At 42.8% G+C, this 24,534-nt stretch overlaps 1 long non-coding RNA gene across 1 annotated transcript in view; it reads left to right on the forward strand.

Annotated features, from left to right (window-relative positions):
- The first annotated feature begins 965 nt into the window (after positions 1 to 965).
- The window catches only part of LOC115608445, a 60,775-nt gene continuing 37,206 nt past the window's right edge, over positions 966 to 24,534 (forward strand). Inside the window, exons 1-2 of the long non-coding RNA XR_003991543.1 lie at positions 966 to 1,043; positions 11,172 to 11,315. This is a non-coding gene — a long non-coding RNA (uncharacterized LOC115608445). The remainder of the gene's footprint in view (positions 1,044 to 11,171; positions 11,316 to 24,534) is intronic.

A 24,534-nucleotide genomic window follows, 5' to 3' on the forward strand; every position in this document is an offset into this window, starting at 1 on the left:
GAGAGCTCCCACACACACACCCGCTGAGGAAAAGTTGAATTGTTCATGAAGAGCTGTGAACAGATAGCAGGGAATCATCAGTCTATGGGAATTTGAGGGATCTGCATTCTTCTGTGATTACAAAGGACAGGAAGAAAGTGTACTGAGTTCCTTAAAGATTCTATTGATGTTCTCTACTTCAACTTCTAATTTAATTTAGTTTAGAAGTGCCATAAAAGCAATGCTTGAAATGTTTTCTAACACATATTGAAACATTTAAGAAAAGAAAAAATACCAGGCCTTGTAATGTATAAGATGTTTTGCCTCAGAAAGATTATTTAAAATAAGTGGTCATGTTTAGAACCCTGTGTGAACAAAGCCCTTTAAAATGCTGTGGGAGAAAGGCAGTCCATGGAGATTACAACTAGAGAAAATACTGTGCTACTAACACACACTTACGCTTTCCTCAGCAGAATGTGGCTAATGAGACCACTTCAGCTTCCAGTGCTTCCTGAATGCTAACTCCATTGTTAAAAACCCAACAAAGGCAGGAGTGGGAATGTTATTTAATAGGAATTGTGAGCAGTTGGGCTGTCCCTTGGGAAGCAGTTGCTGATGCAGAGTCCAAGCAGCGGTCACAGCCGTGTTTAGTGAAGGGAAGCTATCATGAGTGGGTTAATTTCACATGCAGATTAACAACCTCATTTTCTATTCTTTCTCATGACATTAAAACTGTCACAAAAGCAAATAATCTGTTTTTATGGGATGAAAAAACAATGGAGAATAGAAGTTCAGTGTACACACAAAGATAAAAGGAGACGAGTATCTCAAAGTAACGTGCAGAAGGACACAGTGGAGTACAGATAGAGGAAAGCAGTTAGTTTCTTGACCTAGATCTGACTCAGTATTAAAGTCTTGGCTAACTATATCCTTGTTTGTGTGTATTTGTTTTTAATAAGTTCTTTTCTGATTTTATTCCTCTTTGCAGTTGAGAATCAAAGACGGGGATCACTGATCAAATTGAGGGCAGCAATTTAACAGCATCTTGCATAAAAGATTTGGAGGTGAGCGAAATTAAACAGTTATCTGAATCAGATGTTTTTGTGGCACTGAAAGCTCAAAAATCGTGATGTGACCTGTAGGCATATTTTGGATTTTCCAGAGTAGCAGGATCCATAATGTTGGGAACAGACACAGAAATTGAGGGCTGTGACAACTTGTGGAGATCCTAACTGGTGTTGGGGCCCCATTGTGCAATATCATGCTCTAGGCCTGAAAGCTTTTGGCTCTGGTCTCTGATTTACCACTGAAATCAACTGATTAAAGTGACAAACAGTTTTCTTCCAGTTCAGTGAATTTGAAATAACTTGGAGCTGAGCTGAGCTTCAGGTCCTCCTGGCTCAGAGGTTACAGGGGCAAAAATGAGAGATTAGAATGTCAGCTGGACTGGGGCAGACCAAAGGTACCTGTCTGGGCTGCCACTCTCTGGGGTCAGAGTTGGGAGGTGTGCTGGAAGTGTGACATGGTGGAGGGTTGTGACTGGGAGACTCTGGTCCAAAGCCCTTTTTGCTGGCTGCAGGCTGCAGAATCTGAGTGATGCTGCATCTATTTGGGATGTAAATTGCTGCTGGAAAAAAAGTACAGTGCCTTAGGGGATGCTAAAGGCAAGGGTAAAAGTGGGACAGCCGGTAAGTTAGTGCAGGAGTGTTTTGTGAGAGGTGAGGGCTGGGGGGAGGACACAAAGGGTGGGAGGTGTCTGGGATCTGCTCTCTAACCCCAGCCAGTACTTTCCTTCAGGAAAGTCCCCCTGCTCTGCAGCAGCATCTGCCCCCTCTCACTCAGACTATCCTCTTGTACTCTAAGCTATTTTTTGGGAAGAAAAGAATTCTTCAAGCAGAAAAGCAAACTGTCCAGCAGCTTCTAGACATTTGTATTGTGTTGTATGGGAAGATGAATGATGTCTGGGTGTATGTCACCAACTGCTGGCTTTACTTTAGTTTTTAAATTTGGGGTTCTGAGTGTGTGAGCAATCTGTGACTGTTGGGAAGATGTGCTGTGCTGCTGTTACAGCTTTAGGAGAGAGGAGCCTCTGTGAGCAGCAGTGTGCTTGCTGTTCTGGATGTAGTTTGCTTTTAAGATGAAGTTATCCCAGGAAAGCCAAGAACTGGTGTGGGCTGAGCTTTCTTCAAAGAAAGAATTGTTTGCATGTGGTTGAAAATGTGTTTGATGTAGTCATATAACACCTTTGTGTCTGCATGGAGGCTGCTCTGCTGTATCTATGTCTTGGGAACCATGTTTGCTACTAGCTGGAAGAAAGACAGTGCTGCTAATACAAGAAGATATGAAACTGTTTTAAATTGAGATGATGTTTAGCCTATAAACTCAGATATGAATTAAAATCAAAACTGGGAGTATTTTAGGGTATTCAGGTGTATGGTTTTGCTATGAAATTGCTGTTGGTGCCCTCCTTTTTGACTGCTGTAATACAGTAAAACATCGAGGGGCTACATTTTCAAAAAGTGCTCTCCATCTGTCCTCTCAGTTTTACTATTTAAAAACCTTTCTCTGTTTTAAAAGCTTCTGAAGTGAGAGTCTCAAAATAGCTGAAAAAAAAAAATGCAAAGTAGTAAAATTCTCTGTTATGTTTTGGTCATTTTGAGCAACTCCAAATTTCAGTGGTGTTACAGTCACCGCTCTGGTTCATGTTGACCACTGCTTATCCAGACTCAGTAACTGCTGATCAATACAGTTTGTGGTTCTCTTGCATTTCTTGTGCATCGTTGTGCAGCATAACACCAGTTCAGAATCTGTATCTCACTTCTCTATTTTGGGGCTTGAAAAATTAATACAACTCTCCACTCACTAAATGCTGTCATCACCATCTAGTTGTTAGAGTGGTTTAAGTCTGTTACTGGAGAAGGATACATTCAGAAATGCTATTAAAAATCTGGCATCTCCAAAGAGATATACAGAGCAAATGTAATGACAGTCATAAGCATTTGATTTTTGAACGCTGCCTTCACAAACACACCTCAAACACCATTTTGCTGCAAAACTGTAAGCCATTGTGAGGTGCAAACTTCACATCTCTCTCAAAGTGAGAAGAGGAAAAGAATAAAAAAAGCCAATCAGATCTAGCACATGGGTAGGTAAATGGTGGGTGACATTTAAGGCATTTAATAGAATAAATCCTATGCATCAAAGCCTGCAGAGCATGTAAGTCTGGCCCAATGTGGGCTAACTGGGGTCTTGCAATGTATCAAAAATTGATTTGTTTCTGCCTGTGCCATACTTTGTGCGAGTGCAGGTACTTTGCATAAAGATCTCTCAGAGGACTATCAGTGATAACAGTGTGAAGGGCCACATTTTAATCAGTACTTGCTGGCTCCCTAAACCCATCTGTACCGTTGTCTGCCAATTGCTTGTTCCCATTCCCACACGACTCACTTGTCTGCAAAGTCCCTTAGGCAGTGATGAACCCTTTAGGGGGGGATCCCCCACTGAAAGCCTGTCTCAGAATCACTTTCTGCTTTTGCCTTTTGGGGGTTTTTTAAAGATCTTTGGGTGTTTTTACAAATCAGCAATGATTATTAGTCGTGCCATCATATTAATCATGTTACTCATGTTCACAGGAAGGATGTCTTCTTACAAGCACTGGTTGCTATGGTCTTTCTCTTCTGTTGCAACTCCCTTTAAGGCCCTCTGTTGTTAATTTAGCACAGTGGTAGTCCTTCAGTCCAACCTTTAAAAAGATGCAACAAATGAAGTCTTTAGGCACTGTAAAAGATGTAAAGGCACTGTAAAAGGTCATTAAGCAAATGAAGAACAGGGGAGGAACAAGCTTCTCTGTGAGTACCCATACCTTGTCTACATGGGTCCTTCCTGCTACAGAGCTGGGAGCCCCATTCTGTGCCATGGGCTGCTTTGCCCTGTGTAGTGAAGCTGAAAATTAAGTCTGAATTTGTTCAGAGCCTGCTGGATTACAAGAGACTTCTAAGGCTGGAGGGAAAAAACCACTGTCCACAGGGAGCACACATCTGACAAACTGCCCTTTACAGACTCTCTTAGCCTTTGTTCATGGTATCAAGCTTGCAAAGAAGTTTTATGCCAGTCTGAAGCAAGAGAGACCATTTCCAGTGGAGTCTGCATTTCTGCTGGCTGCATATACAATACTAGGCATAGTCTGTAAGCCTAGTGGGAAGGGTTTACTACGGAAAGGCAGTAAAAATAAAAGGATTTGTAAAGATTCTGTCCTCTCTTGTGAACTCGCTGGCTTTGTGATCGATGTGCTTTATCCACTGCATGCTGCAGTAATTTGTAAACATTGGAATTGCTTATTTGACCAAAGCAAATCAATTGTTTTGGCCAGATGAAACAAGAGAACTGAGCAGATTTAGGCCAGTCCTTGTAAAAAGAAGCAGCTAACTCTGTGTGCAGAGCCTTTGGATTACTCCAGTAGGGCAGAGGGCTGGAGCTGTAGGCCTGGGTCCTGCGCTGTTGAAGTGTTGTCCCTGAAAAGAGGGCAAGCAAAGGGCATTGCTGCTGTTGGTATTGTGGTCCTCTTCAAGAAGCACTGCTAACCCACTTCCCTCTCTGTACTGCCAGAAGAAAGAAAAATGACAAGAGCTGGTCTTTAACTGTAACTTAACTGGCTAGAAAGCTTGCCATCAGTCTGTTCTGTTTCCTCTGTGTATTTTCTTGATTGCTTGATCTAGTGGTGTTTAGTATTCTTCATTCCCATATCATCTGATCTGCTGGATGATAATAGCAGGCATCAAAAGCGAGGATTTTGTCTTAGAAACCCTATTGAGGACAGCATGGGCTTGATGTGGCAGAAGCAATAAGCTTTGCATCTGCTGGAGTGCAGTGAGAACTCTCTTTATCACTTTGCTCGTCACTCACAGGTTTGTGCTGGCTTCCCAACCCCGCAGCATGTGCTGGTAACAGCAAAGTAACGATGGAGATAACTCTGTCTTCTGTATTGAGTAAGTTAGTTTTGCTGTAACTGTCTCCTCCTCCATCTTTCTCTCCAGCTTTTTGAGCAAAGGCCATCTTTGAATTGCACAGAGGACAGTGTTCATCTGCTAAGAGCTGTGTGCAAAACACTTTGGTGGAGCTTAAACATCAACGTGTACATGGCTTCAGGTCAGTTAAGTAGTCCTGGCCCCTCCTTGTTTAGCAAACCACTCTGTACAAGCAGTCAGGCTTAATCCCACACTTAACATTCATCACAGGCACAGGAGGTTTGCTGCACAGAACTTGATTCTCTTTGTGGTGGAAATTGCAGATCTCAATATATAATAGAGAAATTTATCAGAGGGTGGGCTTTGCCAGGAGCTGGTCAGGTACCCAGGGGAAGGCAGGGCAGGGATGGTGTCTGCTGTGCCCATATGTATAGGAGCTGGGAGAGGGTGCATCCCATCACCAGCATCCAGCCCCACTGGTAATAAATAAGCAGCCCTTCCTTGTATCTCGGGGCAGAGATGGCCCTGCAGGGTGGTTAGACCCTGCAGGTGTGTTGTTCATAGGCAGTGGTTAATGCAGATTAAGGGTCAGAAGTGCCTTAGCCATAAATGGTATCTGCCAGTTTGCTGGAACATTTGTTATTATGTGGTCCAAAAGCCCTTCCCCAGGCCAAACATACTGCACCAGCTGAGAATTAGGGACTGTGGGTAAAGGAGGGCATCACCCTTCTCTGTCCTGGGAGTACCAGGCTTTGGGAGGCAATGGGAGGGCTCAGGAGGTGCTAGAAGGCAGCTGCATGGCAGAGAAAGGCAGTCATTCATCCCAGCTGGAGCAGAAGCATTGGGGTTTGAGACCTATCTTCTATTTTTAGAAAACTGAAATATTGAATAGCAATTTTGTTTGCTTTTAGAAAATTGGGCAGGTTTCTGACATGTTCCCTGAGGGTTACAACCTAGTAACTGGGGTCTGTGACGTTCTAAGAAGTAGCCCGTTCCTACCTGTGGTTTCAGTCCCTACAAGCTGAAAACCACCACTTTCAGCATTACTGCATGTGAGAAAAGCATTTCTTCTCAAGTGAAAACAAGGGGCTACAGGCTTGGGGCTACAAACTGGCCTGCTTACAATGAGTACTGAGCTCCCTTGAAATACAGTGGTTTATAGTATTGGTCAGTAATAGAAAGTGCCCCAAGCATAACAGTATTAAGTGCAGCTTGGAACTGAGCATTATAAGCTGCAGTCTAGACAAGCTCGCAGGCTTCCCCAGATCAATTCCATTCAATTCTATGCTGGTTTACAGTCATTCTTGTAGTTCTTACAGATTCATCTGTTCAGATCCTTTTGAAACACATTAAAAGCTGAACTCAGCCTGGGTAATGGTAGACAGAATTCCTGCCAGAGTTGTAGTTGCTTTAGCTTACAGGTCTGTCTGCAGGAAAATGCTGCAAAGTGCTTATCCAGATGCATGTAATACTAAAACCGCCATGGGCAGAGTTCTGTCAATATAAACATGCTTGGTTTAGGATGGTTATTCCCCTCTTGTTGCAGGTAGATGGTCCAGTCGGACCAATATACTGCTTGTTTTCTTCTTCGCATCAGCAAGTGTTGTTGACCCAATGTGCTCTTTTAGTAGGCTGGCAGGGATCTGTCCCTGCTGTGTGATGGGGAAGCTCAGGCTGCCTGCACAAGAATTACAGGGCTGGAGGCAGCAAATATTGGGCCCAAACACCTCTGTCATGGTTGCTCTGCACAGGGTTGCACAGATTGCCTTCATGTCACAGCTTGGTTTAGCTTTAGTTTTGTGTCTTCGACAGGGAACTTTGGGCAGAATGACATGTTCTGCATTTGAGAAGTGCCCCCCCTCCAACTCTGCCCTGCTCTCTGAAGAGCTGAGGAGCCAGGTGGCAGCTCTCTGTAACACATAACACGCTTCTCAAACGCCGCTTCTGTCTCTTTCATAACTTGCTGCTCAGGGTAGCGGAGTCTTGAGTCCAAATCAGAGACTGGATGGTCACAGCTAATTATGAAATGACCACGTTTGATGCTGCTGATGAGGATTCTCATATAGCACTGATAAAGTGCAAATGACAGACAGGCAAGGGAAAGATTACTTTTACCCCCTGGATGGATTTTTTTTAAGGATGTTGTGGTGGCTAAAGTTGTCCAGTGAAATGCTGGATGTTGCTGTGACAGTTACCAGGATTTGCATAATCCTTTCTAGAACATCTGAATTTAATTGCTTATATATAATATAATTCAGAATAATATATCTCTGTCTTTTTGTTTTATCTGCCTATTCCATGGTGGTAACACTAGTTCAATTCCAAAAGCAATCCAGTGGCCAGCTGTCTTCATTAGAGAGATGGTATTTGAGGAAGACTTCTTTGCTCTCTATTCTTTATCCATGACAGCCCAGCCCACACTCCTGGCTAAGCTGCGCCAAAATATAACCCAGGTCCTCCACGAGCAAACATACTAACTGGGGAACTGAGAGGCAGGCAGTCCTCCCAGGAAGCTCATTCCCAGGGGCTGCATCAGGGTCCCAGCTTGTCCCATCTGCCACCAGAGCTGTCCTCCTTCCTTGCGTCAGAGCAGATGTCTTTCGTGCTAATTGCTGGAGACCAGAGCTGCTGCAAAGGTCCTCATTTGCTTTAGGACTGGGAAATCATCTTTCTGGGACACTACAAAGTCCTGCCTCAAAGGCAAGTGTGTTCTTTTCAAGGTGTAGAGGCTCAAAGCCTGCTGTGGACTCAGATGGCCATGTTCTGGTTGTTTTAAAGGAAACGGGGGGAGCAGGAGAAAGGCTCTTGTTGGCAGCTTTGAAAATGTGTGTTGAAGACTGAGAAGTCTGGCTAAAGAAATGTGTGGCATCTGTTGGCATGGTAAATGAGAGCCTTATTTTTGAACTAATGTTATTTGACTAATACAGCGTGCTTCCAAACTGCTTTGTTTCTAAGTACCCAAATAATGTGAAATTTCCAAGGAACTGCTGTGACTTTCTCCAAAGTTTTCATGTCCTTCATATTTTTCAGCCTATTTCCTTTCCCCTTTCAGGTCTGTGTTATTTGCCAAACTTGTCTTTAAGCCTTCCTCTGTCTCTGATCCTGTGCACTAGTAGTACAGCTGTCTCACAACACTAGTCTTTGTTTGTGGGAGAAGCTAAAATGCTTTTCTGGTGTAGGAGAAACCTCTGCCCCGAGAAGTTCAAAGACTAAGACTAGAAATCCTGGACTAAGAAGATAACAGACCATTAGTGGTTTGGGTATTTCAGCCTTACTCGGGTGACCAGATTATAGTCTTCCTGCAAGCACAAACCTCCTGTTTGACCTGGGGCAGGTCATGTGAATTGGAATAGTCAAGGATATGCAGGCAGCAGTGACTTGGGCATTGTCTCACCCTACTCCTCCTTAGAAGATAGCTCTACTCCCACCTCTGTGGAGCACTTCAAAAACAAATGCGTAGCAGACTGTAAGACCTCCAGATACTAGCAACAAGGAACAGATTAAGTGTATGAGCTAGGATCATGGAAAGGGAAGCTCCTGCACAAAGGACTATCATTTTTTGCAAGCTGGAATTAAATCTTAAAACACAATAGAGGTGGTTACACTGAGAGCTCCTTCACAAAACAAATTGGCATGTACTGAACTTCTGCTGGCACAGCTGAACAGCTTCCTCAGCCTGACCTGCCTTCTCTGTGCTGAAGGGATTCATTCCACGTTGGCAGGCTGGACAGGAGGAGGAGACTGCTAAAAAGTGGCAGGAGTACAAGGCAGAAAAGTTCAGCTGTGATGTGAGAATTCACAGGAAATGCTAAGGAGGGAGATGAAAAGGTGGCCAGTGATTTTAATCTGTGAAAGGGATTTGTGAGGTGTTCAAGTATGTAGCCAATGATGTATGCTCAGCAGAGGTCAAATCTTCTACAACCCTCTATCTTTCTGTGCTTGCCTCAGTGAATTTTGATGGGAGCATTGCTGCATACCCTGCCTGTCAGCCTGGAATTGCCCATGTAATAGTTGGACTTGATGCTCTTAAAGGTCTTTGCCAACCTAGTTGATTCTATGATTGTGTATCTAGTGGAAAATCACCCATACAAACAATAGCACTGCCTTTTCAATCTAAGGATACTACACTGGGTTTGAATTTCATCCCATGCAAGATACCTGTTCCTTTATCAGGCAACTTCAGAATGAATAGGGTTAAATGAGGGCCAACTATCAGGAGTGGATATGTTCATTTTCTGTAATACAGCCGGTCCTGCAAATCTCTCATGGGGAATGATGGACAAAACTGGTGACATAATAGAGTAGTAAGGGACTACTTAGCCCAGGTAAAATGGTAGCACAAATATGTCCAAGGCTAATGCTCTGCTTATTATACCTATATCCTTGTCTCTAAATTGGAGAGACATCAATTTAATAGATGGACCACTCAGTGGATAAAGAACAGGCTTGATGGCCGCACACAAAGAGTTGTGGTAAATGGCTCGATGTCCAGTTGGAAACCCGTAACGAGTGGTGTCCCTCAGGGATCGGTGTTGGGGCCGGTCCTGTTCAACATCTTTGTCGGCGACATGGACAGTGGGATTGAGTGCGCCCTCAGCAAGTTTGCCGACAACGCCAAGCTGTGTGGTTCGGTTGATACGCTGGAGGGAAGGGATGCCATCCAGAGGGACCTTGACACGCTTGTGAGGTGGGCCGATGCCAACCTTATGAAGTTTAACCAAGCCAAGTGTAAGGTCTTACACCTGGGTCGGGGCAATCCCAGGCACAGCTACAGGTTGGGCAGAGAAGAGATTCAGAGCAGCCCTGCAGGGAAGGACTTGGGGGTGTTGGTTGATGAGAAGCTTAACATGAGCCGGCTTCAGTGTGCACTCACAGCCCAGAAACCAACCGTATCCTGGTCACATCAAAAGAAGCGTGACCAGCAGGTCGAAGGAGGTGATCCTGCCCCTCTACTCTGCTCTCGTGAGACCTCACTTGGAGTACTGTGTACAGTTCTGGTGTCCTCAACATGAAAAGGACATGGAGCTGTTGGAGCGAGTCCAGAGGAGGGCCACGAGGATGATAAGAGGGCTGGAGCACCTCCCGTATGAAGACAGGCTGAGAAAGTTGGGGCTGTTCAGCCTGGAGAAGAGAAGCTGCGTGGAGACCTCAGAGCAGCCTTCCAGTATCTGAAGGGGGTCTATAAGGATGCTGGGGAGGGACTCTTCCTTAGGGACTGTAGTGGTAGGACAAGGGGTAACTTAAACAGGGGAAGTTCAGGTTAGATATAAGGAAGAAGTTCTTTACAGTGAGGGTGGTGAAGCACTGGAATGGGTTGCCCAGGGAGGTTGTGGATGCTCCATCCCTGGTGGTGTTCAAGGCCAGACTGGACAGAGCCTTGGGCCCCATGGTTTAGTGCGAGGTGTCCCTGCCCATGGCAGGGGGTTGGAACTAGATGATCTTAAGGTCCTTTCCAACCCTTACTATTCTGTGTTCTATAACAAGAATTGCACCCTCGGGACTGCTAGGAGTAGCATGTAGGAGGTGTATCAGGATTTCAGTGTTCCTTTGAGCTTCCAGAGACAACTTATACTGGCTGGGGAGACACTGATTGTGGTGAACAGGCTGGTGGAGGATGTGAAATTGCCACTGAAAATCAGTATTTCTAGCACACTGTTCCCTCTTGTGCTCTATTCAGCAGCTCTGAGAATGGAATGATTTTGAGCAATCTCCTGGTCTATAACAATTGATTAAGCATTTATTAAAACATCTATTAAAAATGTATTACCCCTTTCTAAACCATTTGTTAAGGACTCTTTGAGCTCTCTGTGATTGTGTTACAGTTGCTATCCATGTACTCCAGCAGACTTCTTTGGGATGTAAAAATGAACAGACAATAGAAAGTCTTACATTATAGCCATATATATCTTGCTTGTGTTTTCCACTCGAGATGACTCTAGTTAGCAGAACAGGGAGGTTCAAGAAAAACATGCCTGCAGCAAAGTGCCTCTCAGATAATGTTCCATGAAAGGGGCCTTCAGTTCTTGTTTTAGTGCAGCATGTGTGTGCAGTGAATGAAATCATACTTTGGGGTATGGTGTATTTAAAAGGGTTAGAAGGGACTAGAAAATCAAACTAATTTTTTAGGTGACATATGTTCCACTTCTACCTTGTGTTACTTAATGAAATACGGTATTTTTGTTATAGTGTCTTATCCACTTTAACTACTAGTTACTTGATCTCATATAGGAACCTTTGAAATACCTGTTGGCAAAACCTGATGAGAAGACAGCGACATGCTTGAAACAGAAATTTGAAGAACAAAAGCTGTTGCCATTTCTGAGAGATGATAAGAAGATGACAAGACCTACAGCTATCTACAAGGAGGAACAAGTAGGTAATGGGCTCTCTTATGAAGACTGATCATCACCGCTTTAATGATACAGACCCAATGCCATCACTGCATAAGGCATGAACTTTGTAGCCTGGTGAAACCAGGGACGCCCTGCCCTTTTACCCTGGGAGTCCTCTGCTTCTCTTGGCACCAAAGAATGGGTTGAAGTGTTTGCCTTTCCTAGAGCTCAGCTGTGACTAATGGGACAGCTCTCTGTACGCTGTGGTTTTAGTTGTGCTGAACATTCACACAGAAATGGACAAAGTGCCTCTCAACACAAGTTTTTCTGCCCATCTGATGGGCAAAGTGTATGTTCAGGGGTGAGAATATCCAGTCTCTTCTAAGACAAGAGTCTGACAGTTGCCCAGCCTGTCAGGATGCTTTTCGCCTGCACTGGTGCCATGCTCCCATGCCCACCCTTTCTTCTTCTCCCCCCTGGTGACTGCCCACAGGAGGTTCTGACACAGTCCTTCTCTTTACCTTTCCTCATGAAAAAACCCTCTATCCACAATGCCTCCTGGATTCACAGGGTCAGTCCTCAGCTGCCCTGTTGTGCCACTGGTTTCAGAGGGGCAGCTGTACACCACAACATCTGTCCATACACAAGTGGCTCATGTTGCATGGGAGCACAGTGGTACCATGTGCTTCCATGGGTGGGCTGAGGTCTGAGGTACATCTTCTCTCTTATACAACTACAAAGGTTGCTGCAGAGGGACCTAACTAAAAAAACCCAAGGAAAAATGTGTCAATTCAGAATTTTATCTTAATCCCTAGCAGAAACTAGACTAAGCCTGAACCTTTTGTTTTAAATCATTGCTATAGTGTTGGTGTTAGGACTGAGTCAGTCAATCAAAGTAAAAAACAACAAAACAATGTAACATCAAATTAGAAAAAGGAACCAGTCCCTTCTGTTTTGTTATGAACATGTTTCCTCCTTCAGCATTTTCACCCACAGGGTGAGTTAGATCTGAAGAGCAGAGAAAGCAAGCATGCATTGCCTAAAGGGTTCCCTTCCTTGCTCTGCTTGAGATGACTGTTATGAGGTGGGAAAAACCTGCAGCAGTGCTGCCCAGGCCTTGCACAGTGCTGTAAGCACAGGCCAGCTTATCACTGCACCACACAGGGCACACCAGGCTGCAGTACACCTGATGAGGCAGAGGTGGGAAGCATGTTGTGGTTTGTCCATCCTCACCCTGCATGGACTGGGGCTCTCAGGAGTCACCCTCTCATAATTAGATCTTCATTAGACCTTGGCGCAACAGAACTTCATTTATTGTGCATGAAAGTGTGTGAATGTACACTTTGACTTCATTCCTATCTTTCTCTTTGTATGTCTTATACAAAAATATAGCTGAAATCCAAAGGATTTTTGTTAAAACCAGCAATGTAAGATGTTAGAGTGCTGAATAGGCTCTGTGATGAGGCTAGCAGTGAAATGTTCACAGGCTTGAGGTACTATTTGGATCTCCATTCAGGTAGCTCGCTGAGAGAAGCATTCATAACCTGCCTGAATTTCCAGTGCAGCTGACTTAAAAACAAAACAAAGCAAGTTGGAAGCAGAAGTAATTAAACCGATAGTTAAACCCACACTGGCGGAACTGTGGGGGGCAGAAAGTCACATAGCTTGCTTTTTTTTATTTCAGGAGTTTTCCTTTTGTTGCTTTCTTTCAAGTGATTTCAAAGGCTTTTCAAAGGGAAGATTAGTGCTGTTCCCTAGTTACAGTCCAAGTCAGAGCAGTCCCATGGGATTTGTGTCACCTGGAGTGCCTTTCCCAGCCTCCCTGGGCTCAGGTTCCCTGCCTTAAAACCTGCCACACACCAGGGCATCCAACTGTGTCACGAATGGTGCTGTGTCCCATTATGTCCCTATTCTTCCCTGGGTCAAAAGCAAAGATTATGAATATATATCTGTTCTGGTCATGCCTCTTTCAAAGGAAGCTGAAAACAAGTTTACTGCCTATTATGTTTTTAAATCATAGATCCAAAATCCTCCTCTGACCTCCTCCTTTTGCGTGCTCTGCAATAGCCTTTGCTAAGTAGTAGCTGGAACCTTTAGGAGAACTGCAGAACAATATACCCCTTGCTTTCCTTGCTGGGTCTGCCCATGTGGGTAGTGCTGGGGCTTAAGGCATGGCAGTCACAGGGGGAGAGGAAAGAGAGTGAACATTTTCTTGGGTTATACGACTCAGTGTGCTCTCAAGGAAAAAAAAGCATCAGCAAAGCAGGAAGAACAGTTAATAGAGTTTGTAGGGATGATTTACAGAGTACAAATTAGCCATTGTGCCAAATATCTCATTTGATTGTTTTGTCATGCACTAGTTTTCAATATTGCTATTGCTGGGACCGAGCAGGAAATAAATGAAAACAAAGATGCAAAAGGAACGTTTATGTAGAACATTTGTGTATGAGTTAATTCAGTTGCCTCCAAAGCTCAGGCTGCTCTTATAGTTCAAAGCTGCAAAAAGTGCCTGAATCTTTTTTTTACCCTCTTTCTACAAGGTCATCCATTTTTTTTTCCCCTCTCCTGTACATACAAGTGAGCAGATACAATACAGAGGAGTGCAGCTCTTGCTGGAGATAACTGGAAAGAAACTGGTGGGATTTTTCTTCCCTCACAGTGAAACATTTTTATCCAGAGAAGTGGTCAGGGGGGAAACCACAAAACCTTTCACAGCCTCTCAAGCCATTGAGAGGTGAATGATCACTCTCTTTGCTGGTCTTGATACTCTATTCTAGAGTCAAATACATCAGTCCAGAGAAACAACCAACCAGGTAATATTACATAGGCCATATTGACAGGGGCAGGAGTATTTTGTACTGTATTCAAGCTGGTTTAAATTGGGAATATGTGCAAGTAGAGTTTTATGGAGCTTTTGCTGAGGGATGTTTGGGAGCGGAATTGGAAAGCTTAGAAATTTGTCTTGAATTTATTTCTTGCATGTTTGTTAGATAGTTTTACCGTATTTTGTGTCATAGCATAATAGAATTGATGTATTTTTATTTTCAGCTCTTGGCAGAGAATTGAAATTTAGTGGTGGTTAATATATTTTAGTAGTAGCTGGCCCAAAAAATGTTTGAAAGAGAATTAGTTAAATAACATCATTTTATTTCAGTAATGGCCATGTATATTTTGTAGAATGAACATATCAATTTAAAAGTGAAAGAGAAACATGATATTCCGAATCTCATAATCTTCGGGTGTATCTGTTGTCAGTCTGTATTGGAAAGAAAACAAATGCTGACATATCCAAATATTCTGCAGCCCAGAAATCCTGTCATCTCGCCAGGGATACTGGTTTAAAGAAAAGGACAGAAGACGACAGAAATTAGAAAGCAAACTTGAATGAGGAAAAACAAAGTCTGGGAAAGATGAGAGAGAGACAACAATTACTTTCTATTTTACATTAATATTCACAGTTAGGCAAAACAGCCAGTGAAAGAACAGTGTGGTATTCCCAGGAGGAATCAGGAGAAGTTCGGTTCTGCATATTGTAGCTATTTATGTAATAGTCAAAGTAGATATTTACCAGATCTATTTATATTTCATTAATGAATAAATGAATAATGGCTGGATCCTGCCACGTTGCTTGCAGCAAGTGAACAGCTTTACTCAAGTTGCTTCTCCCTGACTCTTATGGTCTGTTTTACATCAGCCCAGGAGAGTAAAATGCCCTTTGAAGTTACTTAGATCCACTTTAACACCCCCAAAGTGCTGGTAATAACAATGGGGGGACCCACAAAATACAGGTTGAGGGAAGCAGCCTTAGATATGGCTTAAAGCCAGAGGCTCTGCACTTTCTGCCTGGCAAAAAGTGTGAAATAAGCATTAAGGACAGGAATTCAGTGTCCAACATGGGTGTGTTGTGGCTCTGCATGTCTCAAGATCTCTTAACTCTCAAAATGTCCCCAAAATGTCCCTCTGATAGAAGTTACTATTAGAGACTTTCACATGGTAGAGTCAGTTTCAGCAAGTCATCCTTTCCAGATCAGGTCAATATTAGGAACTCACAGAAAAATGTATTACAAGGCAAATTACTGATCCTTTTTTACTTCTGACTTTTTGAGTGAAATTGAGGTAATTTGTAAATTAAACCTTGATTTCTTGCCTCTAGCCGTCCTCTCAAAGAGAAGCAAATGGCTCTCACCACAAGCGAAAGTGTGTCCATGTTGGAGGTACAGAGCAACACATGGTCTTATTTTTGTGCCTGCTCTGCTCTGAATGCAGGTTAAAAGGCAAGTGTTCCTTTCCCATGCAGTTCTCTCTTCCTTGCTCTTCTCTTGTTGCCCATGTTTCTCTCCCTCTGCCTCCCGAGCAAGTCTGGTGGTGTAGAAACTGGGTCATAGAGCAGCAGTGACAGTTTGTGAAGAACAGCAGGGCTTCTGGAGTGTCTTTGTTGGAATATTACAAATTAATCACCACAAGACTCAATTGTTTCAGCTGAACTTCACACCTTTCTACCTGATGGATAGCAATTAGTGGTGAAAACAGGAATAAAAGGATTAATTTGAATTCCAGTGGAGTTTCTCCCTATGTTCCTTGACATCAAATTTCATCAGGGCATCTGGCTGAAAACCGAGTGAGCTAAAATGAAACAGACTCACTGGACCTTGTCTCAAGCTCTGTCTGTACTACACCCTAGGAAGAGAAATCTGAAATCTGAAGTTTGAGTGTGAGGACAATGTGGAGGAGTGCTGTAGAAATGGAAGAGGTAGGCCACGTACTATCTGTGCCGTGATTATTTCTTATGAGATAGTTTTCCCTCATTCCTGCAGTCTTGATTAACTGACCCCCATTTTTTGGATGCTATTCCTCTCTTCTGCTCCCAGATTTATTTATTTGGGGTTTTTTAAAGGGTTTTTTTGTTGTTGTTTTGCTGGGGTTTTTTTTTCAGTTGTCCCTTTGGTCTGAAGTTAGGGTGGACAGGCAGGCAGACATCACTCATCCAGGGAAGGGATAGACACTGAAGGCTACAGAAAGCTCCATGCATCTTTTTCTCTGTAAATATATTACATCCCTACATCCTGTGTCCCAGAGCTCTCAAAAAAACACCTTTCCATCCTTTACAGCCCTTCTTTTTTGCCATCCCTTTCTCTTGACCTTCACTCTTGCCCAGGGCTTCCTGCCTGTTCCTGGCAGTGCCTGGAGAAAAGATGCCAACTTGGAGGTTGCTGCGGCTGGGGAGCCAAGTGGGGGGGTCCGTGGTGGGATCAGTCACTCTAGGACATCTGGCATGGTCCATATTGGCTCTAGGAGAGCTGTGTCTCGCAGGGAAGCCCCCATCTCCCCTGTCCTCTCCTTCTCCACAAACCCAAAGTTGGTGTCGCTGCAGCAAACGTGAACAAGTTTCATCAGCTGTGGCCAGCTGGAAATCTGGCCTTGTACTGGATAACCACGGTATAACTCAGACCACTTTCCATTCTTCCCTGCCTCCTCCTTCATGAGTTACTAGCTATAAAGCACAGCTATGGGCAGCAGCAAATCTTTCTATAATCTGCCTTCCAGAGCCAGGTAACAGTCCAGGTTTCTCACCATATCTCTCTCCCCCTTGTTCTTGCTCTCTGTTAGGGACAGGTAACAATAATACTACACATTACATGTCCTCCTTACAGCTAGATAACTAATGATTGCCATTATATCTCTGCCAGAACTAGGTAACTGCAACACTTTTCATTATCTATCTGTCTTAAAACCAGTAGCAGCAGTGCTCTGAATTATGTACCTTTCTTCCCTTTTCTCTGTCAGGCAGGTAATTGTTATGCTCATCTTTATGTGTCTTTCTTGGAGCTGTAATAGTTTTCATTGTATCTCCTCAGAGCTTATTATGGTAATGTTCCTTACTGTATATTTCAGGGTCATAAGCTGATATCTTTTAGAGTCACCTCTGTAGTCGTTTGCCTTCTGTATTTCTTACAATTTGGGTAATTAAAATAGTGTCCTTGGGTTAACAGTGTTCAGAAGGATTATGCTTTTCCTCTCAGGAGCTCTCTATGGACTGTCTTGGGGTTAGAAGTGTCCTGTAAAGAGGCCTCTCCCCACTCTTGGTCTGGGGGTGGCTGGTGCCATTCACCTTTGGGATTTTAGCAGTGCTTTACTGCCAAGCCACCACAACTGTGGATTTAGCCATGGAATATGCTGAGAGGGGCTTGGCCTCCCCTGCTGCTTGGCACCCACCTTCAGAAATCAGGTTGTCCTACATGTCCTCATTTTCTTTTTTGCAAACTGAGATGCTGAGTTGTTGAGAGGAACAGGCTGCTCCTTTACACCGTCTAGCACCATTACTCCTGATTTTGATGTCACTCTTCTTTCTTATCTCATAATATAAATCTGCTGTGCATGGGGTAACTGAGGTAAGTCTTACAAACTTGGCTATGACTCTTGAATATTTTAAGGAATTACCTTTCTGGGACTTCAGTGTTTGCTCTTCAGTTTTCTTGTGACAGTACAGTATCTTTTATGAGGCCCTGATGGAGCAGAAATAATACCGTGTGGTTTAAGTGATTTTCCTCTTTGCACCATGTATACTAAACAGATTAATAAGCCAGTAGTTGGTGATCAAGTTATGTAAAATAACTCCAAGCAGCAAGCCCAATTTTGAAAATCACTTGATAAACTATCAGTAAATGCATCTGCATAAATAGCACACAGGAATAAATTGGAGCTGGTTGAGAGCAGAAAAGGAGGGCTACATTTGCAGGCATGGTTCAGGGACTGTAAATCAAATTCAAACCACTTTTGTCTCCTGTTCCAGCTTTATTAGAGAATCAAAATTCAGATCAGTCTCATGAAAAACATTTCCTTTTACTGCTTAAATCTCGTAAGTAACACTGCCTCTACTTAAAAGTGAACACCGCCTCACTGTGTTCATACTGCCTGCCCAAAACCCCAACATGAAATAGCTGAAAACTAAAATACATCTCAAGAAACACTTTGTTTGAATTTTGACATGAAGTAGAGCAGAAGCCGCTTAGAAAAGCAATGTGATGTGGCTGCAGGTTAGGGGCATAACACATGGAGAACTCTTAAACTTCATGGGAAACTAATAGATATAGCTGAAGTGGGTAATTTCAGGAGTGCAGGCATAGAAGTTGATGCAGACCTGTGAATAACATTACATCCAGGAACTGCGTTATTAAAAATTGCCACCTTCTTGACTGGCATGGAAAAAATCACAGAGGAAATCAATCGGCAGTATAAGGTCTAATCATGACAAGCCAGTGAAAATGGAGGGCATTCTGCAACTAAGAAAAAAGCTGCAAAGTTCATTGCAAGAGCACCGCATTTAGGAGAAGGGCTTCTAAGCCAAAGCCAATCTAAGTGAAGTTACCTTCAGCTTAGATGAGAAAGGTACGGCTGGCAATATTTTTTCATATAAAAGAAAATTGAATTCTTAGCCAGAATAAGGAGGGGGAAAAAAAAAGTTGGAATCCAGTGTGATTGTGAAATTCCCTCTGTGATAATCTGATCTGGAGGACCATCAGCCAGGGGAGGCTTTATCTGTCATTGCCTGACAAGGAGAGGAGTCAGCAGAGGTATTTGCCTGTCAGCAGCAAAGTCCATGAGAGCAGAGCTGGGGTAATGCTGAGCACCTCCTAATGCAATAGTTCGTGCATAAATGAATGTCATGAGGGTATTTGGTGTAAATTTGCTGTTGATTTCAGTGTGTGTAAAACCAGCCCCTCACAAAGAGCTTGAAGGTAAGAGATAAGTATGTGCTGCCCAAAGTGCTTTCACAGGTATGTGGGCACTCTGCCTTTGCCTTACATACCGAGAGGATGATGGGCAGTGAGAGGCTATCAGATTGCATCGTAACTTTAAATGTTCAATTTATCAAACTAAACCAGGGGATGAGTACTGATGTGGTATCTGCAATACACAGATTGCAGATACAGTTTTGCACAGCCCATCACAGGCTGGTTTTATGCTCCCCAGAAACTCAACAGACCATTAGTTCACCAGTACTGGCAGCTCTTAAGATCTGTGGTACACAGCACCAAACAAGCAGGCTCCCTGTCTTAGATGAAGTATTTTTATGCTACACAGCCCCCTAAAAAAAGACCCTGCTTAGTACTTCTTATGTTGCATTGTCTAGTTAAAAGAATTATCTCTATCTACTGCTAATATAAGGAAAAATAAAACGAGCCATTCTATGTCTCATAAGGTCTACCAGTCTCAGACAATAACATGCAGCACAGGCAGCTGTAACGAAAGCCAAGCAACTTATTGACAAGGAGCTGAAGGATTCCATTTCTGGTAAAAAGAAATCATTTACATTGAGGCATTCCTTTAATTTGTTTCAGTTGAGGTCAAATCACTTGATTCTTTCTTCAAACAGCTGGGAAGCTTTTACAGATTTCATAATGTGTTCAAGGTAGCTTATGCTTTTGCAAGAGAGCTGCTTTCAGAGAGCTGCAAATACTTATGTTCTGATGGAGGTGGTACTAAACAAAGAAGAGTTACATAAATGCCTTGTAGCATAGGCTTCATGTGTTAGGAATATTAAAAATAACTCCTCAATGCTCACAGGGTCTGATTTCAGTAAAGTGTGCTCTGTTTTCCATCCTGCTATGCATGACTTCAACTACAAAACCATTGTAGAATTGAAATGTATCTGAATATCCAATACACAATGCCCCTTGGCAAGACCCTTGTGAAAATAAGAGGGCTAAAGAGGGAAAATACATTTAATATTCATATATGAATTGACTAGATAGTCAATACACTGGCCTGCCTTTTTGCTTAGTCTTCAGTTAAGTGTAACTGTTTTGTGTCCGGTTTTCATCAAGTTCCAATGAAGCAGCATACAGAAAACAGCCTATTCCTAAACAGAAGAGGTCCCAAATGTAAATGACTTCCCTATATTTGTGATGGGTAAGATCCATGGTTTGGGGCTTTCTGCTATGAGACCAGGCCCAGCTTTGAACATCCAAGGGAGGGTCTTGAAGTCAGACTCTCTTAACTCTGCTTTCAAGTTTTATATGAATCCATAGCAAACCTCTTCCTACTCTTTTAGCCTGGCTTCTCATATAAAATGTCTCTCTGGATGGTACAGTCTGTCATCCTTTCCCCAATAACTTCTGAAGTTGTTCAGTTTCATCATTTCCCAAGGGATCGAAAGCCTCAAAGCATAGTGTTGCTGCAAGTATAATGACTATAAACATCTGGATAAAGAGGGTAGAACTGTTCCCCACTACAAAAACGAGGTTGCAGTAGACCCCTCCTCACAGCCATCCAGGAGATGTGGACCATGAGAAAAGCTCATGGAGTTGTGAACCATGAGAAAAGCTCAGGATAGAGCTCTGTGCTCCTTAGACTTCAAAAATCTAAGCGCAAGACAGGGACTTATGGTGAAATAGGCTCTTATTCAGCTAGATGGGAACTCTCACTTGTTTTCTTTGCTAGTCTGGGGAAAGACTCTTAAACCTTTACCATAAGCTTTGCTCCCATCTGAGACTGGCAAACAGGATTTGCCAGGGTAGGATAAGAACCTTTAAAGATTAATGTGCATATGCAGACCAGATCCTCCAATGCACACTTGACACCTGATTCACTGAGCATGCAAGAGAGATTGCAGCCAGATTGCACTCCTGAAGAAAATGAGTGCAATTTTGCACTCTTGTAGTTTTGTGACGAGTCTGGGTTTGTTCTTTTGTTTTGTTGTTGTTGGTTTTAAATCTAATGAATTGTGAGGAAGAGAACAGAGAATAAGATCTCTGGAGAAGAGAAAAAAAGCCCTCTCTGGAGAAGAGAAAAAAACCTCAAGCACATAAAAAGTCTTGATTATCAAAGCCATTTTTAGGAGTTGCCAGGAAATTTGAATACCAGAAATTACTTACGTGCAACACGAATTCCCATGTTTTTATAGTCACAAAGGCCTTGAAACTAATGTGGGAAACTAATTTTCCTTAATCTCGCATACAGTATGTAAATCAAAGACAGACCTCTATTAAAAGAAGCAGTATTTCTGCACTTTGAAAACCTGTAATAACTTCTGACTGCTTAAAATTTCCCTGGTGCATGTACGTGTGCTTTCCTAGGAGGGCCTCTTATCTGTCTCCTCCCAATGGCAAACGCTGGGTGTGAGTTCCCAGTTTTCATCAGGTATCTCTGAGCCAAACTGCGCTGGGCAGGCGTCAGATGAGATGCTGTGCTCATGTTTAATGCACCAGCAGAAACTGTAATGGTATTAATTATGAAGTTTTAGAAATGTAAGGCAGAGTTAAAAGCTGTTTCATCTTATTCACTGCCAGCATGTGAGAAAGAATGGAGAATACTGGGAGAAGGATTAAAGGAGTAGCTTTGGGACAGTTTTGGTGGAGGTCACACTTGACTGGCATAGTTTACTCTGCATTCAAGCTGGGTTCCCATTGAATCATATAAGTCTGGCAACCTAAAATAAGGCCGAATACATGCAAGGGGAAATCTTTCAAGCTTAATGTTGCAATGGAAAGTAGATCATCAAGGTATTTCAGATTAGACATGGTAAATCTGGGATTTCAGAAGAGAAGGAATGAAGAGATTACTTTTCTCCTGAGTATGTCATGGTGCACAGAGCAATGAGGAGAGACAGGCTTTTTCTAGAGTTGCAGATGTGTCCATCATGGTGATGGGTCTTTGAAAGAGAGTAACTGGACACCAAAATTTGCAATGTTTTCTTTGTGACCCTAAAAGCTAAACTGGGAAATGGCATTTGTGAGAGAAAATGGCTTTAAATGAAGTGAGTTCTCATACAGCATTGTTCATTTAGGCTTCATTTACTTAGTGTTAAGGGTTGGGGTGGGATTTCTAAAAGAAAGGATTTCTTTTTTTTCCCATATATGTATATATGTCTGTATTTATCTCCATGTGGAATAATCCATATATATGTAGATATATATAAATATTTATTTATAGGTATGCATTTAGTCTTCAGAATTGCAATGAGAAGGACCATTTTTCCATGTTTTCTAGCTCTTGATGCAGAGACTGATTATTATGGTGCAGTTGAAGGTAAGGGTGAAGGGTAGAGTTACTCATACAGAAAGGCAAACAAGAGGAGGGAGTATTTCTGGTGATGGGTTTACCATCTATAAAGCTAGCAAGAGAACAGCACCTTATAGAAGGGCACGACTTGTATGTTTTTGTAGAGATACTGCCAACCCAGTAGTTTTTCCTGGTTTTGAGGTTAGAATGAAAGCAAATGAGATTGTTTTCTACAGAGTCTTGTATGGCCAAATAAGATCAAATCATTGTTTTAGATAGAAATATTACTATTGTGGATGTAGTTTTCTAGGTAACTAGAAACAATGTTTTTAAAAGAAAGTGGTGTGCAGAGCAGTTTTCATCCATGCATGGTACTGTTTAGAGGAAGAACAGTCCTTGCAGAAGCAAATGCATTTATATATTATTTTTGTGTGTAGACACTCCTTACCTGGATGTGGTTTTTGCTAGAGATTTACAAAGAAGGGCAATGAGGTGTGCAGTTTCCTACTGATTATGTTACAGCCCTTGAGGGTTAGTAAGAAGAATGGTAGGATCAGGCAACCTCCAATTAGTTTCAGTGCACAGACTGCTTAACTGGGTATGGCTTTCTGCTATCACAGGGAGAGCTAGAGTATGGCTTCTGGAAGAAAGCACTCAGGAGGGTGATCCTCACTGGCTTCTGTTGTGCCTGGGGACCTGGGTAGAGGAGTGGGATTTATACGAGCTCTGCTTATGCAGGGCAGAGGTTTCCAAAGGAAGCAGTCAGGAGAGAGGTTTTCTCTGATTCTGCTGGGTTTAGAACAAGAGGTTTTCTAGAAGCAAGTGCTGAATTGCTCTCTTGGTTGGAGAGAAGAGGAAGAAAAGAAGAGAAAAGGAGAGGAAGAGGAGAGAGAAAAGGAGAAGAGAGGGACAGAATCGGAGAGGAGAGGAAAAAGGCCTGCTCTCAGTTTAAGGATGGGATGGGAAGGGTTTCATGGTTCTGGTGGGGCAAAAGCTGGTTTGGGTTTGGTTTGTTTTGCTAGTGTTAGATTTATGGTCTTAGAAAGGAAGCTCTAAGTGTAGCAGGTGCTCTCAAATTCTTTTACAGTCTGTAGATGTAGAAAGGAGGAACAGGAGTGCATGGCTTTGTATCAGTATTGGTGTAGCCTGTATTGCTTTCATTAAGTTTCATAAATGTCAGGTTAAGGTTCCAGAAAGGCGACATCATGAAGAGTACATTCTCTTCTGTTTTCTTTACCTGATGTTAGACTGTGGAACAATGCTTTACAGAATTGGATATAAACTCTTTATTTTTTATATAGATACTATTCATGCTGGTACATTTTGGTTCAGTAGAGGTCAGGTTTTAGAAAAGAAGCAATTGGGAATGGGAAAGCAAATGGTTTCTCACTGAAACTTTGTTTGACCCACAGCAGGGACGAATTTTGACTGAGACCATGATCGTTGCTTTTTGCACACAGTGGTTACCCTAGTGCTGTTTTTGTCAGAATTTAGGTTACACTCATTAACCTGTAACATTTTGAAAAGCAAATATTAAGGAAAGACATAGGTCTGGGATGAAGAACCATATTGGAAGGAACAAGTCATTTTGATTCAGCTCTAGGAGCAATATGTTTTACACTGGGTTTGTCATTAACATTAGGGTTTCAGACAGGGAGCAGGGAGGACTTCATTTTCCTAGGGATCGTTGAATGTTCCACCAACATAGGGTAGAACAGGGTAAACAACGTTTATTCAGTTTGAAGTAAATATCAGCCTCTAGATTTAGAATCAGTGTAAGACTAAGGTTCTAGAAAGAAGAAAGTAAAACTCTGGTTTCCTACTGCTTCTTTATTGAGTAGGGAAGGCCAGAGAACGGAGAGGTGCCAACACGTGAGAGTCATGGCATGGCTGGACACAGGAGTTGTTACCAGGGCTCTTCTGAGGTTATTAATTGGCTCTTGTGTTACTAACATGGGCAGTGTGGCTCAGTAAATCCTACGCCATTTATGCAGGGACTCTGTGAGACCTTGAAAGATGTGTTGCTGTCACAGCTCTGCTTAAAAGCTTAGAGGTACTAAAACTTCCACATTGGCAGTAGATCTCAAAAAGTACCTCAGTAAACACATCCAGCAAAGGAACTGAGTTCACCTCTGTCCTAACCCCCGTGATTACAACAGAGTAGCATCAAGATGTGCTGGAGTGAAATGAGATCATAAAAAAATAGCAGTAACTGAGCAGCAGCGGATTTGTCAGCCTGAGGAGGTTGCAAGAACTAC

Source organism: Strigops habroptila, chromosome 5, assembly GCF_004027225.2.
Source record: "Strigops habroptila isolate Jane chromosome 5, bStrHab1.2.pri, whole genome shotgun sequence".
Lineage (NCBI taxonomy): Eukaryota > Metazoa > Chordata > Aves > Psittaciformes > Psittacidae > Strigops > Strigops habroptila.